Source organism: Aythya ferina (assembly GCF_964211825.1).
Source record: "Aythya ferina genome assembly, chromosome: 4".
Taxonomy (NCBI): domain Eukaryota; kingdom Metazoa; phylum Chordata; class Aves; order Anseriformes; family Anatidae; genus Aythya; species Aythya ferina.
In genome coordinates this window covers 52,778,236-52,799,696 of record NC_140300.1, presented here as the reverse complement: position 1 = coordinate 52,799,696, position 21,461 = coordinate 52,778,236, and the positions used below count along the sequence as shown (strand labels likewise).

General features: G+C 34.8%; 1 long non-coding RNA gene across 1 annotated transcript in view; it reads right to left on the bottom strand.

Annotated features, from left to right (window-relative positions):
- Positions 1-21,461, bottom strand: part of LOC311436477 — a 138,264-nt gene that overhangs the window by 39,102 nt on the left and 77,701 nt on the right. Inside the window, exons 2-3 of the long non-coding RNA XR_014692886.1 lie at positions 10,657-10,744; positions 7,637-7,720 (exon numbers count right to left, since the gene is read on the bottom strand). This is a non-coding gene — a long non-coding RNA (uncharacterized lncRNA). The remainder of the gene's footprint in view (positions 1-7,636; positions 7,721-10,656; positions 10,745-21,461) is intronic.

Genomic DNA, 21,461 nt, shown 5'->3' with positions numbered 1-21,461 from the left:
GGCTTACTGAAGATTTAAAATTAGTATCTCTTTAAACAAAAATAATCTTAGAAATAAAATAGATGTGTTAATTATCATTTATTTTCTGCTGGTTTTATTGCACTCTATATGTACCAGTCACAGTTTTTTGTTGTTGTTGTTTTGTTTTTGTTTTGTTTTGAAATCTGAGATACTATAGAGATAATGCCTTCATGAAGGAGATGTATAAAATAGTTTATGATCATCTGGTTTTAGTAATAAGTGCCATGACGGGTTATATGTGAAGTGAGCACATTTTCAAAATACAAAAGGGGCACTTTTGTGGCAGTATTTTCTAGTCATGAAATACTCAAGTGCTCTGCATTCTGGCTTCTTGCTTTGATCTGCTCTGCCTGGGTCAGAGAAGCTTCACCTGGAGTAGATCAAAGAAAGTCTGAGCAATGCTTCCTCCTGAACCTCCCTCTCCTCCGCTTCCCTCTTCTCTATGGTGCTAGAAATCACAAAATGAAGAGAAACAAAGGCATCCCTCTCCCACAGGCCAAATCTCCTCCAATCCCCGGTGCAGAATTTTATGTCTTCATTAGACCAGCCCGCCAGGGTGCAAGGCTTGCATCACAGGGCTACCACGCAGCAAGCTGCAATGAGCTTCAGACAGTGAGCGCAAAGGCACACACACACTCCCTGCACCAACAGCTCTGTGGAGCTAGGATTGCTGTGATTAATTTCAGGGAAGCAATTGAGTTCAGAGGGACTACTTGTGGTACATAAAATTAGCCACACTAACTGTCTCTGTTATCAGTGTGAAAGAGTATTATTTTTTTATATATATATATATATATTTTTTTTGTGCAAGTATACAGTCTATAGGAGCAGAGGGCCAAAAGATGGAGATGAAGGTTGCCATTAATAAAACAATAATAAATAAATAAATAAACACAAAATAAATTATGGGAATTAAAATGTGAAAAAGAAAATGAAATTTTAAGCAATTATAAAGGTTTTGAATACCACAATTGCTTAAAAACCTGGCCCTGTTTTAATGAAATAAATTTTGATATCTGGTCTCTTTCATTATTTTTTTTTTAAAGTATATGTAAAAAAAATGTAATGAATAAATTAATCTCACCTTTCCAATTGAATAATGAAACAGGCTAAGTGACTCTAAAGATGCAAATATTCTACTAGAAAATCAAATTAAATATATTTTTTGGAAGAAGGTGGGAATAAAAAAAAAATCTTCAAACAAAAGATATTGTTTTAAAAATTATTGCGAGAAAATTGTCTAGAAAATAATGGATTTGCTAAAAAAAATCTCCTTTCTAGAAAACAAATTGGTAAAAAGTACCATTTTGACATATCTCTGTGTTTGCTATTATGAACACCAAATAAAACTGAGGCTTACTAAAATGAGAGAAAAAGAGTAATACTATTAGGGTGCTTCTGATCTATGAAAAAAAAAAAAAAAATAAAGTAGAAATTTCTATTAAATGGCTTTGAAACAGCTTTGCTACAGTCAGTTATCTGATAGCTTGGCTGCTGTTGATACATACCAGGTATGTATTGCTGACATTTCCTCAGCTTCCAGGATGCATCAGTGTGATGTGGCAATGCGGGGCAGCTGTGGCTGCTGGGCCAGCAGTGAAGCAGTTAACTACGAGAGAGGGGACTGTCTGCAGCAGTAGGAACTGTCAGAAGGTTTGCCCCAGTTTTAGCGAGGGGAGTGGCAAGAAATGGCCTTTGCTTTAGCTCGGCTGGTGGGAAAGATGAGCTTTCTTTATACCAGTAATTAACTATATTTCAGGGCATCATTCAAAAAACATCCTGCAACGCTAATGTGCAAAGAATTTATAAGTAATGGTTAATACATATAAATCACAGAGAACAGTGACTTAAAGTTGTTTTTGTCTTGCTTATACATTAAATTTCAAACTTTAGAATGTATATGCATTTTAAAAATCCTTCAAAATTATGAATTCAAGCCACAGGACCAAACTTTGCTCTGGTCTGTACCAGTGGATCCTAGGAAGCTCCATTGTAGTCAACACCAGAATTTGGTACATCCTACTTCAGGAGGCATTTGGTCTAAATAGATATTGTGAGATTAATTATCATTAACCTTGTAGCTTTAAAATGTCAGTTAGGAACATAGAAATTGCAAGTATAGGTATGAAGTTGCATGTTCCAGAGTGATACAAAAGACACTTGCAAATGTTTCATTTATAAAAAAGTTTTGGACATCTGTGGCTTAAAAGGCATTGACTCATTTGGAAATCAACAGACCACTCAGGTTGTTCCTGGGCTGCTATTGCTAATTTTTGCAGCACATCCACTTTTCCTGAAATGTTTATTCTGACTTCTCCTTTTCTGCAAGGAATAGAGGATACAGGGCTCTTCCCATGCCTGATCTGAAAAATGTTCAAAAGCAAATTGTACTTTAACTGAAGTTTATCTAAAAGATGACTGAAAGCAGTGAGGACTATAACTGTTAGGGAACTCAGGCTGACTTCCTCTGTAGAAATCCCTAGGTCTTGCTAGTTCAATAGTAACATTTTTTTTTCTATAAAATGAGATTTGTTAATTTTCTCTAGAAATAATTTCAAAGGACATAAACTGCTATACTTCTTAGAATAAATTTAATAAATAGTATTTTGACATCTGTGGAAAACACATCACTGACGAGAAATTTCATTTCCATGTAAGAAATAATATTTATACCAAGGCAAGAATGGATTGCTTACACTCTTAGTGAGACCAAGACAAAGGATGTCTTATAATGATCACTCAAAAATATTTCCACAACAATCATTTTGTTACAAATATCTTTTTCAATTTCCTATCATGAAATGCAAAGTACTACTGCATTTACTTCTTACACTTAAAGAATGATTTCAGCTGTTCTAATGATATCATTTAAAGGCCTTAGGAAGATCTTGCTTATCCCCAGTGTTAATATCTGTTACCTACATATGATAAACAGATAGCAGATGTCTGAACACTCCCCAGTTGGATATGCAGACCTAATAGTATATAATATAATAGACTTAATATACCTTACCTATTTGCATTTGCTTCAAATGTACAAAAATACAATACAATGTTCAAAATATCTAATTGGAAATTGTGGGATAACTCATGGTTTTACCATCAGTTCTACCTCAGAAATGTAAAAATCTGTAAATTTCTGATATAGAAACCCTGTGCTTATTGCAGCTAACAGCAAACACATAAAATACATAAACATTACAGAGAACACAGATCAAATCCAGAATACCCCCCTGTTGGACTTCATCAGTTTTGCAATTCTAGGTCTCCAGCAGCCCGTGCTCACCTAGAGATTATCAGGCCATTCTCCAAACAAAGGACAGATGGGGACTTGAACATTCTCAAGGCTGGGGTGGACAGCAGTCCAGCTCTTCCTCTCAGCAAGTGCCTTAACTAATCAGCTGCAGCTTACAAAATGTTTCAGTACCTTTTCTGATCTGTCCTTAGGAGAAATTGGTGATTCTGTTTTCCAAACTTCACTGGTTGTCAAACAAAGACCTGAAGTAAAGGTCCGGTTGCTCAAATACAAGCCACTTCTTGGAAACGCCCATGTATAGTCATGGTATAACCATGAGCTCTTTCCTTGGTGTATGTCAGAGGACATTTGTGCTGCTTTAAGGAGTTGCGGGGTCCTGAAAACAAACTCATGGAGTCTGCTTTCTTTTTTTTTGCTTTTTTTTTTTTTTTTTTTTTTCCCAAGAAGGAAAAAACAATAATCATTTTTGTAATTTCTCTTGACTGGTGACTGATATGTCATCAGGCAATAAAAGTGTTGCTTTCATATTTTCTTGTGGTGCAGTAATCAGTGTAGTTCAATGGAACCTCCAAAACTCAGATCTCTAGATTTACATAGTTGGAGTTTGCAAAGCTTTGGCTGGTCCCGAGTTTCACTTTGGGCTTCAGGTTTTGTCCACTGGCTGATGGAAAGTAGGCGAACAAGGGTTTGCATCATTTCCAGTCTCAGCTACTCATGAGTGCAGAGGCTACCTTTGATTCCTGATGTGGGTCTACTGCTGCCATTGTGTATTATACAATAAACTGTTTACATAGCAGCCTTTTGTTACAGGTTTTAAATCTTCTCAGGCTGCCAGTTTGAGGCTGAGGCTGCCAGCTGGCAGACAGAGAGGTGCTTGTGCTCCAACTGTTGGAGGTAATTAACAGCCCGAACTGTCAGAAGGTGACAGCAGGCAGAAAGTTCCTGCCCTAGGGTCACAGCTGGATTCCGGCAACTTGCTCCTTGATTTACCAGTGAAACTAATAACGTAAGTAATATTGGTATTAAATTATAAAACAAGGGAGACTGAGCTCAAGTTAGGTTTTCTACCTCCAAATTAACTGGCAAAGAAAATTAGCATTAATATTTTGAAGCAAATAAGCAAGATTAATTCACTTTTTTGGGGGGGAAAAATAAGAGTCTGCTAAAAATTGGGGAGGGCATAAATATTAGGATGGTTGCAGACCACAATACTGCTGGATTGACATTTTCCTGAAATTGTAGAAAATTAAACTAATATCCAGTATTAGGAATCTGAGCAATGATTATTAGCCACAAACTTTTAATTTAAGTACTATACTCAAAATGTCACATTAGATTTACATTTGTAGCAAATAACTGGCTCTGAATGGAAATGTAGAAAATGTTATTTTTGCTGAAATAAATACTTATTTCTTTAAAAATATATTACTAATTTTTCAGATATTTGGGCATGTGCTTAACTTCAACTTTAAGTAAGAGCATAAGAACATAAATAGAATGGAGTCAAGAAGTCATAAAGTGTTCCTTTTTTTTATTGGAAGAGATAATACTAATTCTTGCTTCTTATAGTCTATGGCAGAGAAAAAAATGCCATCTTTGGATAGTCACATGTTAAGATGCAAATGGTATTACTATTTGTGTGTGTTTGTCCTTTGAAATCATAGATGAAAATGACACTGCCGATGCAGTTAATGCTGCTTATGATTAGAGATATTCTTTCCACCTGAATTTTGTTTCTTAATGTTAAATATATGCTTCTGTAACTTTCTGGTTACTCAGGATGGATAGATGCTTTGCACTGTGTGTGTCCAAATAATTAATCCTTACTCCATCAGACACAGCAGAAGCAATTAGAGGGGCTTAGTTTTTGATCTCCATAACTCCTGATATTTTTAAAATGTCAAATGCCACAGGAATATCTCATAGAAATTAAATTTAATAATATATTTTCTTAAATTTCTTTATTTAATGAGCTCTTAACCAATGTGTCTGAGTTTTCAGTTTAGCGGAATAAGGACAGCTGACCCTGTGGCCACGATTCATTGCAATCTTAAGAAACCAAAAGAAAGGTTTTAAAAAATGTTATAGAAGTAATTTAAATTAAATGAAAAAAAAATGAAACTGATGTATTTTTCTGGCAATGATTTTCTTAACAATGCTTATTGATCGAGAAGCTATTCTGTTTGTAGAAAACATTTCCTTATGTTTTGACCAGCCTGATATGGTGAAAGAACTTTTCCTATCACTGTGCCTTTTATCTATACGATATCCTACAGCTATCTTCATCTATAATAATGTGGTGTAAATTGACTTTGAGGAAGCTATAATGATTGATGTTAGCTGAACATTTGGCCAAGATGTTAATTGGGATTGAACTGTCAGTTACGGGAAAATAAAATTCTTTATCTGTATTTTGGCTCTTACGGTGGTTCATACTCTGATCCCAGGAAGGTTTAAGATATTTTCCTATATCCTTGAATGATAACCAGTAAAGGAGCACAGTGATATTTTCCTACACTACCTTCACACAGTCATTTGACAACTAAGTTCTAGTTGTGCTGTCCCTTTTTACCCAAACTTTGATGCATGAATAATGATGAATTAAGCTATTCCCATTTATGAAGTGCTTTGATATGCAAGAGAAGTACTACTAAATTACTCCTAAAAAGTAAAAATGCCTGAAATAATAAGCATTCTGTATAGTAACTCTTATCAGAAATAAGTACACATCTCAGAAGCCACCAGGAATGTTAACAGACAGCACACATTAGAATCCACAAAAAGTAAAAAACAGAACAAACCAGCCAAACAACCAAACAAACAAAAAAACAGCTAAACACTGCTTTACCCTTCTGTTATATGTTTGTGCCTGTTGCCAGTTACGCTCTGGAGTCTTGCCTGCTTCATGATAACAGACAAGAAGATATGATGTCTCCCTCTTTGCTGGTGTGGGTTTCTTTGTGCATACTCAGGTCTTTATCCAGCCTGAAGTCAGGCCGCTGTTAGTGTCCACCTCAGCACTAGGACTGAGCTGGCTGAAGGTACACATAGAAAACTCTGGAATGTGTGCTGGAGTTTAACCAATTGTATATGCTCCATAGAAAACTATTGATCCTGAATGCATGAGTTTCCTGAGGAATGCTCTGCACTTCTCTTTGTAACTTTCAAAAAGCTAGGGAACAAGTGAAGATTGAGTAAATTACCTTTTTTTAAGAAACCACGTCTTGGTGTGGATCAGCCCTCAATTCTTAGGACCATTGAAAGATCACTCCTGAAAGTTTTACTAGCATTTATAACCATGTCATGTTTCAATATTTTATTTTTTTTTTAACACCTGATTCCACACCTCTTTAACTTTATAGTAGATTTCTCATAGATAGCAAAAGCAACAAGACCAAATCCTAAGGGAATATTAACCAGGCCAAAAAAAATAAAACAAATCTATTTTAATAATGTTTCCAAACTTGTAACACAGCCTGTGCAGTAAAATTCAATTAAAAAAAAAATAATTTTGAGAAAAATGAGAAAAGTGAATGATTTGAAAATTAAACTTAGAAAAAAAAATGTAAAAAAAAAAAAAAAAAAAAAAAGTAAAAATTACAGTTGAAGTGATACTTAGAAAGCCTAAATTGAATGTGTTTCCTTCAGCTACAGAGACACAGACTTCACACTGAGAGTTCAGACTTCAGTCCACACAGGATTCTTTACAGAGAAATATGGATTAACCCACTAATAGTAATAGAAGCAATGCATACAGAACAAGAAGCCCTTAAATAGATGTAAAAGAGCAATAAACCTCCAAAGGTGGGACTTAAAACTAAAAACTGTTAAAGAGCTGAAAACAGAAAATATTTAAAGGCTGTTTAGAAAATGACTTCTAATAAACCAGTAGTACTCTGCATTCAGACTCACAGTATCTTCCGTCTATCCATAGACTACCCTTATTTGTTTTGAAACTTTAATTTCTAAGGTGCACCAGACAAAAATTTTGTGTGACATGAAAATTCTTCCTTTCATAGTTTCTGAAGATAATGACTTTAGCAGTTCATGCTGTTACCAATTTTAACATTTATTGTCCACCATTATAATTCCCTTTCTATCACTTCTTTTTCCTCCATTCTGGTCTACCATTTGCTAAAGAACTCACATCTATGGACAGCAGATGTTGCATGATATAAATTAAGCAAGATGTTGCATGATATAAATATAAATGATATAATTTAAATATTAGCTCCTTGATATTGCCTAAATCTACCAATATTGCATGCTGTAGTCATGCTGTAGACTTGACTCCTCTCCAGCACTTCCCTGGGACTTGCACAGTTAACTGCAGAACTTGTCTTCCCAGATGAGACTTACCCAGTGGTTCCAAGCAGGTAGATCTCCTCTTAGTAACTACATTTTGAGAAACACAGTGCAGATTTTTGGTCAGGGGATAAGTTTCTGAAAAAGAAAATAGAGAAAGGGCATAAGAGGATGTATTCTTATTTTTTACCAAGAAAAAGAAAACAGTTGAGATTGTGAAGGTGCAAAGGAATCTTAGTTTGCAATTTAAGAAAACAACTCTCATTCAATTTTAATTCTGAGCTCTGACAGTGAAGAAGTTAGTCTCAACTGTGATGTTTACAATGATCTGAAAATCAAAAAGTAATTTCTTATTACTTTTACTTATTTACTTATTTCTTATTTCTTTACTTATTACTTATTTCTTTCTTATGATGAATATGCAAAAAAAAATGTAGGGAAAAAAAGTCATAAAGGTGGAGACATTACACAGTCAGTACCAGGCCCATGAAGTGTTAAAATGGAACATAAGTTATTCTGTAAATCTATATTAGTAGAATATTAGTAGAAGAAGATGTAAACAAACAATCAGCCTGATAGTCAATAGGAATGAAAAGTAATAGTACTAGATAAAGCCAAGAAGGGTTCAATACTCTTTTGACTCATGCCTCATGAAAAATACTTACCTAAGATCACAAAGATTCTGTGATTAGCATTAATGACAGAGTAAAACCTCAACCTGCACTGAGTTATAAAGGACTTCACATAGTCTGTGCCTGAATAAAATCCAATGGGTATTTGCAGAAGTGGCGAAGTAATGCTAGTATTATTACAAATTAGAGATGTAAGCACAGATGTGGTGTTTACTCCCAAAAGGAGAAAGGGAGAGTCAAGGAACCCTAGAAGCCTAACTTCAGACCACTGAAAAACAAACAAGGCATTTATTTTTAAGCACTTAAAAGATTAATCAGTGAGACGTAATGGCTAAAAATAAGGTACCTAGTACAAAGCAAGCTAATTGAAGTTCCCTTCTGTTACAGGGAACAAGCCTCAGAAATAGAATAGAGAAGGAGTAGAAGTGCTGTGTCTTCACTTCATTACAACATTTAATAGCATTTTTCATATAACCTCACTGGAGAAACATTTATTATTTAAAAAAAAAAAAAAAAAAAAAAAAAAAAAGTAAATTATCTTTTCTACCCAACACTAGACTGTAAAAGAGGCTGGAAATCAGTGTAGGGTTCTACTGAAGTTTGTCTTGAGTCTGATACTGTGTAGTCATTTCATTATGGCCTGGATGGTACAACAGGCAGTAAGTTTATTAAATTCTTATGTGATATGAAGCTGGGAGGAGTGCAAGCGTTTTGAAGGACAAGGTTAGAATTCAAAATAAGCATGACAAATGGGAGAAATAGGCTATAATAAATAGAAAGCAATTCAATCAAGACAAATAAAACATTTAAGCAGGAACAATCCGCTTCACAAATACTGGATGAGAAATGACTTGTTTAGATAGCAATCCTACAGAAATGTATCTGGATGTTATAGTGTATCACATGAGTCAAAACTGTCCTAACATTTCAATAAAGCAAATATCTTAATGGGAAATATAACCATAAGAGTTGTATGTAAAGCACACAGCTTTGCAATTGCCCTCTCAAGATTAATCAAAGTTCATCATCCAGAAAATGATCAGCAGCTAATGAAATGCGAATTTCATGGAACAGCTATACTGGATTATTTTAGAAGAAAAAAAAAAAAAAAAAAAAAAGACTAAAAGGAGACATGATGTAGTGATGCAAAATGTCACTGCAAAGATGATATTAAATTATTTTCCATGCCTACAAATTGGAAGGAAAATAAATAATAAGGTTAATTTGCATTAAGGGTATTTACTTTGGAATTTATTCCTATTATCCCTCTGTAAGGGTAGATTACATGAGCAGGTTGCGGGATCTCCATTTCTGGAGTTTTAAAAGAATAGTCTAGGCCAACTTCTGTCAGGAATGTTTTAGTTATTGTTTATTTTTAGAAATAGTTTGGAGACCAGACTGTATGACCTCTCAGGGTCTCTTCTAGCTCCACTTTTTATGAAAATGTGGCTGTAATCTGAAGAGTTGAATACACATAGTATGTACATTTCTTCTGAAATGCACAATTTATTGTATGGATTTCAAATCAAAACAAGAAGTCATGCAAATTCCTACCGGAATTGAAAGAACTGTGTAAGAGTAAATTATGTACAGTCCTGGATTAGTAAAAAGGATTGCTCCTCCAAAGACCTTGAACTCTGTGCATTATGAAAATGGCAGTCAGAACAAATTCATAGGGCCAAGTTGTAATCCCACTGCAGTCAGGAGCAAAATTCTCATTGATTTCAGAGGGACTAGTACTTGGCTAGTCTCTTTTTAAGATCTGGCATGAAATAATACAAAATATGCCACATGTCCATTGTTATTAAACTGATATAAGCAAATTGAAGCATTTCACATTAATATCTTGTTGTCAGATTGTCATTTGATGGAATTCAATATGACCAGTTTGACAAAACAAAATGCTACTCGCTAAGTAAATCTATCTGCAAGAAGTATTTATGAAGAACTCTGAAATCTGAATTCCCTATCGCCTCTATCTCTACAAAATTGTATAAATGAGGAAATAGCACCAAAGACCTATTAGTAATAGTTATTTCCTAATTGCAGTGGGAAGCATCCTGCATGTTTAAATAAATATTGTTAACTCTGACCTCTTGGTTTGCCAGGACTGATAAGGCAATTGTTTGACCTATATGAAGCGCATACAGTATGCATGGACTGAAAGCAGCAGGAAAACAGGAAACAATAAATCAGAAATTAGAGCACTGATTGTTGTAGCTAATTACATCAGACTTCTGCTTAATTTCTCACTCTGTCATTCTAACCTGATTTTCTTTCCAACAGACTTTGCAAATTGCTGGTGTCACGTACATACAGCAAATAATAATCTTTAGTTACTATGATTGACAAATGAATGAGAAAGAGAACATAGTTTATTATGGAAGAATGAACTGTGACACACACCAGATACCTGCTCAGATGCTTTTTTAATTCATTTACCTAGATATGCTGCATGATACATTTTGCCAGGACCACAGGTTTTGGCATCACAACGGCTTAATTGAATTTCTGGCATGGTTTGATAATGCTGGACAAAGAAGAAAAAATGAGTCTATAAAAGGAGAAAAATGGCATAGATTGATTTCCAGAGCAAGAGAGATAAAGTGGTAACTAGAAAATTTAAATCAATTCTGAAAATAATATGCTTAGAATTAGGCAGAGTAATCAGCATGTTGTTTAATCTTGATGTTGCTGTCCTCGTACATCAGATTAACTTGGTGTCCTTATTATTCTCTCTTTTTGCATTACTCCACTTCCAAACTATACTATCTTTGTTAGTCATGTTTCATCACTGTCGTCAGCATCCTCAGCTGGCATAAATTAACACCGCTTCCTTGAAATCAGTGGAGATGTATTATATACCATAGCTGGGAATGTTTGGTAGAACATAATTATTTTTAAAGTGTCTAAATTCTGCTTCACAGTTTGATTATTTGGACCTTCTGATCCAAGTAAAATTAATTAACACTGTTGTTAATACAGTGTCTTTCTGTATGGTGTATGTTTTTCTTTATGCCAGAAGGCTGCTGACATTGTTTTGAGAGGTCAGATCACACTAATATATGACACTTATGTGTAATAGATGCAGAGAGATGCAGTTGTCACTTTCCTTGATGTCTTTTAGAATCCCATCAGCACTAATTCAAGGCTAGAAGAGCCAACCAAACTCACTGGAGCAACATTAGAAGAACTGGTATTATATCATCTTTGCCTTTAACAGACTGTGCCTTGTGTATTATTCTGAAACTGTTCACACAATGAAGCAAAGAAACACATGGAAAAAATATATAATTAAATAAATAAATGAATGAACTCTAGTCTAATATAATGTTTTGTTCATGTGGTACTACCATATATCATATCCTTCCAACCTTACTTTGAATATTAGAAATTATATCCTCCACAATTGTTGTCAAGTCTCTTTAATCCTTTTTCTTTTCTTTTTGTTTGTCTGTTTGTTTGTTACAGGTAACTTTGTAAGGGCCAGCACCTAAAAATTATCCTACAGTCCACCTAGAAATTATCTTACAGTCCAGCTTGCTGAGGTTTTTAGCAACACATTTCCAGAGGTCTTCCATTCTCTCCCTGAAGGGCCACAACATCACCTCAATTGACTGCCACTGTGAAAGGAATTCATATTGGTCTGCAGTGCTCATCGGGGTGTAGGACTCTTTTCTTTTCTTCCCTTCCTGAGAATCATATAAATCTCCTTTCTCCAGAATTTCCTATACTGCAGGGCCTGTCCTTGAGTGCTGCCTTTAGAAATCAATTTTTGGGCACTTATGCATTAATTATTATGTACCAAGTTATGCATATTCCATATGCAATTACAGGAGTAAATATACAAGTTGCTTTTTGAATCATATTAAATTTAATAATTTACAATACTCCAATCTTTATTCTTTCACAATATAACGCATTTGTTTAGGCTTTTTCTGCCTACCATCTAATGTAATCAACAGTTTATTTTAATTGTTTTGTTGAAACTGCTTAATTTTCACTGTCCCTCTGCCTAATTTCTAGTTTTTTGTATCGATAGGCTGCTGATTAGCTTACTAAAAACTGGAAATCAAAATTAAACATTTTGTAAGGTATACTGACAGAGAATATGTATGAAAACATAAGATAAAGTATACTATTTAACAGGCATTAAACATTATTGGCAAGACTTTTGCTTTACATGTAATGATACGGCAACAGTCTAGTTGCTGTAGGAAGACCATTACTTTATCACTACAGATAAAGAAGCAATACTACCCCACAGCAAAGATTGCTGTTGTCCGAGACATGCCATGTTAAGGCACTTTATACTTCTGGGGAAGCTAACTGAGAACACTGAGGGACCCAGTAGTCTTTCAATGATGTAAGCATCATGTCAGGGTGCTGATATAGCTAGAAGTCCAATAACCTTTGGAGATGCTAACACTGGAGAAGCAGCCCTGTAAAAATTCCAGTTACATTCTGATTTCCCTCATGTTATCTCTACGAATTCCTAGACTTGTTTTGGAGGCAGCCAGTTCATCCATCTCCATATAGAAGACAAGCATAGTCTTGTTTGTGGCATTGTCAAAGACTAATGCAAGGATAAAACAAACAAACAAACCCTAACCCAAAGTATTTTAACCACAGCATTAGAGCTAGGAAATGCACTGATTATCTCTTTATATGCATGGCAGCTAATGGGACTATAGATATATTTGGAATGTATTCTTAAAACTACTTCATACAACAAAGCTTTTATTTTGAAAATGGGTGAGTTCATGTTACCTCTCTGTCTTTTCTGCAGCTTCCTAGTTGAAGAAGCATAAGTACAGCACAATGCTGTTCAATATTTTAACAACAAAGGAAGTTATACAGTGACCAAAGAAAATAAAGAGTCTTCTGACAGTGAACTGTCTTTGCATAGATTAATCTGAGAAAAATATAATATAGGGAAAAAGCTTTTAAACTAACTATACAGACATATCACACATATATAATTATCTTTCCCTAGAATAAAATTATTCTGTAGGATACAGCAGGGATCCACTTTCTTTTTTTCCTCAGAGAGGACTCCATAAGAATAGTTTCATTATGAAAACTGGTTTAGTGGCTTCTGAGTCACCTTTGGATACTCAAAAATGAATAAAAACTGAGGAATTCATGCTCCTGTTGTATACTTTCTGACTGCTGAATGTTAACTCCCACCTGTTTATCTACTAATTATTTTGTCTTTTAACATTAGCACACAAAAATCTGAAACCTGCCCCTCTGCATCAGACTGTGTACCGAAGTCCTATATTAGACCACCCCTTCACAGGTAAGAAAAGCCATTAAACCCTGTGAATTTTCACAGTGGATAAGCCTAGATTAATTTGACACAGGTGTTTGTATAATACTGTGCATGGGAACATTCACAGTGTCCCCTAGCTGTTTCTTCTGTGGTGGTCTAGTCTTAGTACTCTCTGGACTCTAATCTAAAACATGTAAGAGTACCAGCTGGTGCAGGACTTTGTATACAGCTTTTGTTATGCTGTTTGTGTCACTTTGATGTATCCTTTTGCTTTGCATATGAATATGCGTAGAGGTAGGAAGAAAACATGAAGAGCCATGTGCTGTAATTAAGTTACAAACTATTCTCTTCTCTAATTTTATAAAAGCAAGTCCTTTATTTTCTACTACATGAGGAAATGTGTCATTATGAAAAGTGAAACAATCTAGAGGGAAATTTGCCCTCACATGCGCCTATGAAAACCCTGCTAAAATCAGTCAGGCCGAACAGACATAAGAGAGACCAGAATCTGTTCTGCTTTTTTTGTTTGTTTGTGCTGTACTTTTAGGTTACTTTATACCTTATTTTAAAGACAAACAAGGAGATGTGCATCAACACCTAAGTAATTAATATTAAAGTGGTGTGCAAATATATTAGAAACCTAAGTTATCAGAGCAAGAGCTGCTCAAAATTTTATGAAAATACTCCATTATTTCAGCATCTTTTACTTGATTGAAATACTGAGAAGCACAAAATTTGTAGCTAATGAGTCAAAATGTGAATTTCTCCACTTATCTCAAACCTATGTGCCTGAAGAACATAAACTGTCTAAAAAAAAATCATGACTAAAATACAAGGTATGAGTAGGAGCTCTCATATGCCTCGTCCATTGGAGACACAATAATATATTGGCAAGATCCAATATTCAATGCAAAATGGGTAGCAAAATTTTTCAAAAGGACAAGATGAATCTTCAAGGTCTGATTATCCTCTCATTGCACTACAGATTGGTAGTTAATAGAATTAGGTTGGTTTTAAACATGTGTAACTGAATTGAGCCTGTATAATCAGAAAGTTGCCATATCACAGACCAATTTTGTTCATACCAATAATCCAGTGAAAATCCAGGGATACATCTGGAAAATCACTTTGTAAGTGAGATGAGAATCAGGCCATGTCTGAAAATTGTAATTAGACATAAACTGAAGGAAGAAAAAAAAACATTTTGAAGTGTCTAAAGCAGAGCTTATCATGTGTTAGATGTGCATCTAAAAGACTGCTTATATCTATTGACAAAGTAATGCAGAAAACTGTAGTCGTACTTGTTTTAGGATTGTTCATGAAGGTATAATACATACCAAGAATATGCATTTTTTGAGCTAAGCTTAACATCATACCAATACAAATATAAATAGTAAATATCAGAATAATTCAAGACCATGAACAGAACTATATCTGTTATCACAAACTCAGGCCAGGAGACTTTCAGAATGGTAAAACTTACCACTAATTTTAAACACAAAGCTAGTAATCAAGCAGTGGGTAACATTTCACTTACACCTATTGATGATGAAAGCTGAACTTGATTCTAGTCTATTACATACTTCTTTATTCATCAAATCAGGTGTATAAAGCTATCTACAGGCAATGGAAATAACAAGACAGTCCAAATGGATTTAAGATACTTTATAGATCAGCTGCTGTCTTCACAGATTTCTTTAATTCTATCTGTAAGTAGTTTGGAGATGGTCATTTTTCCAGACCACTTTGTCCTAGTAAATTAATGAACTTATTTACAAATTCCAGAGTTTCTTTTAACTCTACCTACAGTGAAGGAAAAAGCAGTCTTTTCTACCTGGTCTTAAATGATAGTTCCTGGAAAGATTTGTATTCCAAATTTATACCATCCCTTAAGTGAGATGCCTCATCCTGTCTTTAAGATAAGATTCCAGGCATTGCTTGGATACTTGGATATAATTTATTGTAGCCACACAAAAGTCAGATCTAAATCCTTTTGGACCATGATGCCACAAACCAGCAGTTCAAAGTTCAAAGAGGGAGACCGACACATGCAATTAAGTTATCACTGTTGGGATAACTGTAACCCTTGCTGTGCTTTTAGAGCTTCTGGGATCCTGAAGATTGTGAAATGTTAAAAAAAAGGAAAAAAGAAAAAAAAAAAAGCATTCTCCTCCACACTACCTATATTTTCATTGCGTAAATCACAGCAGTTGAAGTAAAATACACTCAGTGACTGATTTCCTGCCACTAAGGAAAAAAAATCCAAAATCTTGTTTCCTGATGACTACAAACTTCTCTTGACAAACCTCCAGTGCCAAATGTGGTTTCCATTTACTGTTTTGGGATTTATTTGTCTATGCCAAAGTTCAGGTGTGCCAGCTCTTTGTAATAAGCCATTTGGATGAAAGCTTGGCTAGCTCAAAGGATTCTGATGTATTTTATTGCTGCCTTTTAAGATTATTGTTCAGAAATACCAACTCTAATTTTGAAATCAATTAGCCATGCAGTCTGATGAGGTGTTGGCCCAGCTCAGGTTCACACCCGCTGTCCACAGATTATTGTTAAGTTGAGTCAGGTCCTTAGTGCTGCTCTGCATTGCAAGCATCTGGTGTACACATGTTTGATGTCCTCACAAAATGACGCTGATGGCTTAAATGGCAAGGCTCTAATGAAGAAAGCCTAGCAAGTTTGCTGCTGTTTGCCAGCAAAACATGACTTTTACAGGGCTGTGTAAAAGTCCTTTTCCCCCTTGGTTAACTCTTCCTTGTCAAGAGAATATAAATCTTTCCCTGAGAGTGGAGATTCAGCAAAGATGATGAGAACAGGACCTGAGGTTCCACTAACAGCACACAAAGCAAAAACCTGTTTGGGCTCCTTCACCTCTCCGGCACCTGCATGGTGTGTACAGTCCCATGGTCAAGTGTTGCTTCCAAGGGAAGGACATCTGCTTACACCAGCCAATGAGCTCCCCGTAGAGTGAGGATGCAATCCCTTCAGCCGTGCAATGCTGCTGGCAGCAGAGCCAAACTCCTCTGGGGAGAAGGAAGTTACTGAAACTATCCAAAATGGTTTTCATAGGTTTTACCACAACTAAATGTCTCATGTTGAGCCAAAGAATGAACGAATATATAAGGTCATTCTCCATTACTTCTTTACAGGTTAGGAAGTTTTTATGCAGGTCTTCCAGATTTGTACATGAGATATAAGGATACAACTTGAGACATAAATAAAAATAATAATCAGACAAATAAACAAATAAATAAAAAAGAAACCACATTTGACAGTGTCCTTTAAAGTGTATAAGAGAATGAAATATTTACTCCCTTAAATTAAGGCTCCTTTGAAAAATAATTCTTCTTTTAATCAAAAAATATTCCATCAAATTCACTGGGATGAGCAATTGAAAATCAGCAATATCACAGGAAGAGTAATAGCAAGGATGTGTGATGAGTTATTTGTATCTATTATCATATTAGTCTACCTCAAATGATAGATGTTAAACTACCAGTCTAATCATCTCAAAAGAATTTACTAGTATTGCATTGTGGCTTCAGAGTTGGAACCATTTATCAAATTCAGCCTTCCATTCGACCCATCTGCAACATTTTGGAGAATGTTTAGCACATGCAACCTGAATTTGATCCAGATTCCTTTTTTTTCAAAGCCAAAACTCTTTTGGTTTTGCTTACATTAACTATCATGGTCATGTGGGCATTTAGAACCAATGTCTTCTATGCTAAGTAGAAGAAAAGAGGTAAATAAATTAAGTAATCTGATGCAAACCAATTTGTTATTAAACTGTTGGTTTTTTCGTTGAGGCAATGAACACAGAAGTTCATATAATAAAAAGTATTTGAGGTTTCTGCCTGACCAGTATTGTGACCTGGTCCAGAATATGTTCTGCCTTTACATTAGAAATCAGGATCAAAATTACAGAGTGAGTGCAATTAGCTCTTCCTTTTTTTCTTCCCTTTAGACATATCACCAGCCTCATGTCGTTTTGTGCCGATATAGCTTGTATTTAAAATCAAGCCTGAACAATAGCAATTTATAGTTCCTAAAAACAAATACATTTTCAATTTTCTCACAAACAGTAGATTAATACAGTGATTTATTGTAATTGTATAGATAACACATTCCCAGCATGGAATGAAATACTATGTGAGGCTATACATTTTTACATCCATTCTCTCATATGAATGTATGAAATATTATGCAAGTGGCTTCAGGTTATAGAGTGGGAAATAATTAAGCAGTATATTATATGTATTTCTTTGAGAGAGAGAACACAGGTTGTGTTCAAACAAAAGTTTTAGAGTTTGAAGAGAGTAAGACTGAATCATTTGATTCAATTTTGCCTTTTAACAGTCATGCCAAAGAAATAATTACTGTTCGTAGGCACAGACATCAATATCTAACACAAAAATATTAGGGTCCTTCCTTCTGCTCTATCCTCCTAAAAAGATTGTTAAACAGTGTGCATGCAAGGGTGAAGAAATAGGGAAAAGGAAGGAAGCACCTGCAGAGTAACAGGAAGACCTCCACTAGAGGACACTTTAGGGGGACAAGGTAACAATCACTCATAACTGATGGGAATTTCCTTAGAATTAAACCTGTTAAGAGCATGACTCTGACAGCCATTCTGAGTCAGTCTAAAGGTCTGCACAGCCCAGGATCGCACTGCCAACAGTGTCACTAGCAGACACACAAGGATATAAAAAAAAAAAAAAAAAAAAAAAAAAAAAAAAGAATCTGATATGATTTCTCAACTATTAGCAATCACTGAACAATTTTGTAGGTTACTGGTGTTAAAAGACACTGACAGATCTATCCTTCAACAATTGGCTTACTACTGTTTGAATATAAACACATTTGTATTTTTCCTTCCAAAACATCCTATGGCTAATAACCCCATACCATAGCACTCTGTGTCCACCTTTTACTTATGTGTTGAGAGTAAAAAATGCCTTATATTATCATTATTTTCATGGTAAATAATATATATTTACCTTTTGCACATAATTCTTGATTTTGTAATCCCTCCTCTATACAGACCTTCAGTTGTTTCTTTTCAAAGCTGAAGAATCTGACTCCTTTTAGTCTCTATTCATACAGTAGCTATTTCATAATTTTAATCATCCCTTATCAGTCTTTTTCTTGTTCTGTTTTATAATTGTAACAATGGGATGAACAGACTCTGTATACCATTTTCCATTTTTAGCATGGATCTTAACATTCTGGAAAGCAGAACCTTTGGATCAAAAGTTTGGGAAAGCTTTCCTCCAGACCAGTCAAATCTGGCATTGCTCTATACACTGTAAACAGCCTTTCTTTATCATCCTGGAAGGTTGCTATAGTTATATTAGGGAAGTTATTATCTAAAGCCCCATAAAATTAGTGACTGAAGAGGCAAGTTAAGTTTTGCCAAAATCCCATTTCTTATAAATGGTTAATAAATTTCATTTTAGTTGGGGCCAAAAAGAACGGTGTGCAAATGTAAGCATTTTGGCTCCTCCTGTGTCAACACTGGAAGAGTTTAGTCAGTTTTCCCAGTTCTTATTAGGCATATCAAACACTGCCCTTTTTAATTCAGTTTATTAAGAGGCTTTAATATTTTATTGGGTTTATATCCTATTCAATAATGTTTAGTTTGTTTATGTTTCACTTAAATCCAGTTACTTTTCTGTTAGGCAGGAATGAGGTTCAGATGATATGTAACACCAACAATAACTGGCAGACATACTGATTGTCTTATGATAATATTAATGCTAGCAGTGCAGGCCAAATTGCTATGGTCAAAGCTGTCTGACATAGCAGATTTTATCCAGTTACATATGGCTTGAGGGTGAACTTTGGTAAAATTACAGAAAACACATTATGATATTTCCTTAGAGTCATATTTATACAATTTGACAGCTGAAAACCATACTTGGTCTCCAACACATACCAGGGAGATCACCACCTGAATACCTCTGTCATGAGTTATTGTTCGGCTCATTAGTGTTTGAAGCCTGGACTCCATGAGCTTTAAAATATATAATGCGCTGTAATTTTTATACTTGTGTATAAAAATTTCAAGGTAAGTACTTCAGATTATCTCAGAGGGAAAAACTGAAATTCTTGTTATGGGAAAATTTCTTTTGTTTAATGAAAACATTTCTTTACAGTGAGTGGCTAAGTTAAGTGGCTTCAAATTTCACAGCAGAATTGTTCTCGTCATTAGGAAAGACAAATTATTGCCTTTATATTAGCTGTTATTTGAATGGAGATGAATTGGGAAGATGGAAGCTAATCTTTCAAAAGTTTCATCCCATGTGAAGTACTAAATCCAGTTTCTGGATTACTCACGAGTTAAGCGTAAGAAAGCAAAAAAGGAAACTAAAATTACTTTTTTTTTGCCAGACTCTTGTTGACTCTGCCAGTCTGTGAAATGGAGTTCGATAATTGGGCCAGATCCCAGAGTAACCCTACTGTTGGCCATGTAAATCTTGTCATGTTGTGTGTGGGCTTTGTTTTTTTTCTTCATTTTCCCTAAGAATTCCTAAGAATTCTACTTGAACATCCTGTTGGTTTCCTAATACTTGTCTCGTTTTTTTTTTTTTTTTTTTTTTTTTTTTTTTTGTCTGCATACTTATTCATTCCCCACTTTAACTGGAAATATCTCAGACACTATGTAGCCAGTTCTGATTTCTCAGCTAGCCTTTTGTCACTTTCTAATCAAATATGTTTTTCATAAGAAACATGGTATCTTCAATCAGAATATTATTTTATTGATTTTATTTTGTTGTTATTTTAAAAAGCTGAATGAACTAAATAGCACTAATGCCATCAGCAAGTATTATGAAGTCGTTCTGAAATGTTCTTCTTACTCTATTTCATAATGGCTATTACTATTGATGTTACTGTGTTCCTACCCGATAATACAGTAAACAATTTAATCTGCAAACCATTACTTAATTCTTGGATTTTAGAACTGTCTTGCAAATAACTAATAGGGCTTTACCAAAATTCTACCTAACTTCTGTTAGTTTGTGCAGCTCCTCAAGACTTGTGTGGCCCATGAAAGTGAGGCAGGTTATTTTCAGCTGAGCAGAATAAGATAAATACCAGGCAGTAAGCATTACAAGGAGGAAAGCGTGTGAAAAATTAAAATGAGAATTTATTTACAACACACCCTATATAAGCTTGACCTTGTTCACATTGTAACCGTTTCCAACCCCCCAAAGACATCAACCTATACAAAGCTGAGCCTCATAAAAACAGAAAATGTGAAGGTTATGTGGCAATACACTGACAAGTTTTAATACCACCTCTTTCATAGCAAATGGCCAACATAGGTGCAGAACTCCCTGCTACTGGTGCGTGCTTACAAAAATGAGAGAAAAAAAGGCAAAGCTCTACAGGTACAGAACATAGGACATCACACACACATTGAAAAGTCATGACCTTCAATATTAAGTCAACAGTTCTGTCCTTAACTCTCTGTACATAAAGAACAATGGCAGATAGAGTTAGGAATACTGTGTCACCATAAATTGAGAAGCTAGTGCATTTTGTTGCTTTGCCCCAACCTTAATGTTACAAAAATGCTGTTTTGTTGTGCCTTTAACACAATAAAGGACTAATTCCTAAGAAATCAAAGATATAAGTCATGTAAATGAAAACTTGTAAATTATGTCAGTAATCCATAACTCATACAACTGATTTGGAAACCAGAGCCTTTATGGTTCAGAAAGAAGTAATTGCTTTATTAACTCCCATTTATCAGTATAAAATTGGCTAATTTAACTGACTGACTGATTTATATATTGATACTTTAAATTTAGCTCAACATCCTAATTTAATAAGGGGATCACATATGGATGTTTAAAAATATATTACTTTCTAGTTGGTTGATACTCTAAGCATGCCCTTATTAAGACAGATTATCTCCTTTCCCTTGTTCTTTTCAGAGAAGGACAAAACAAATTAT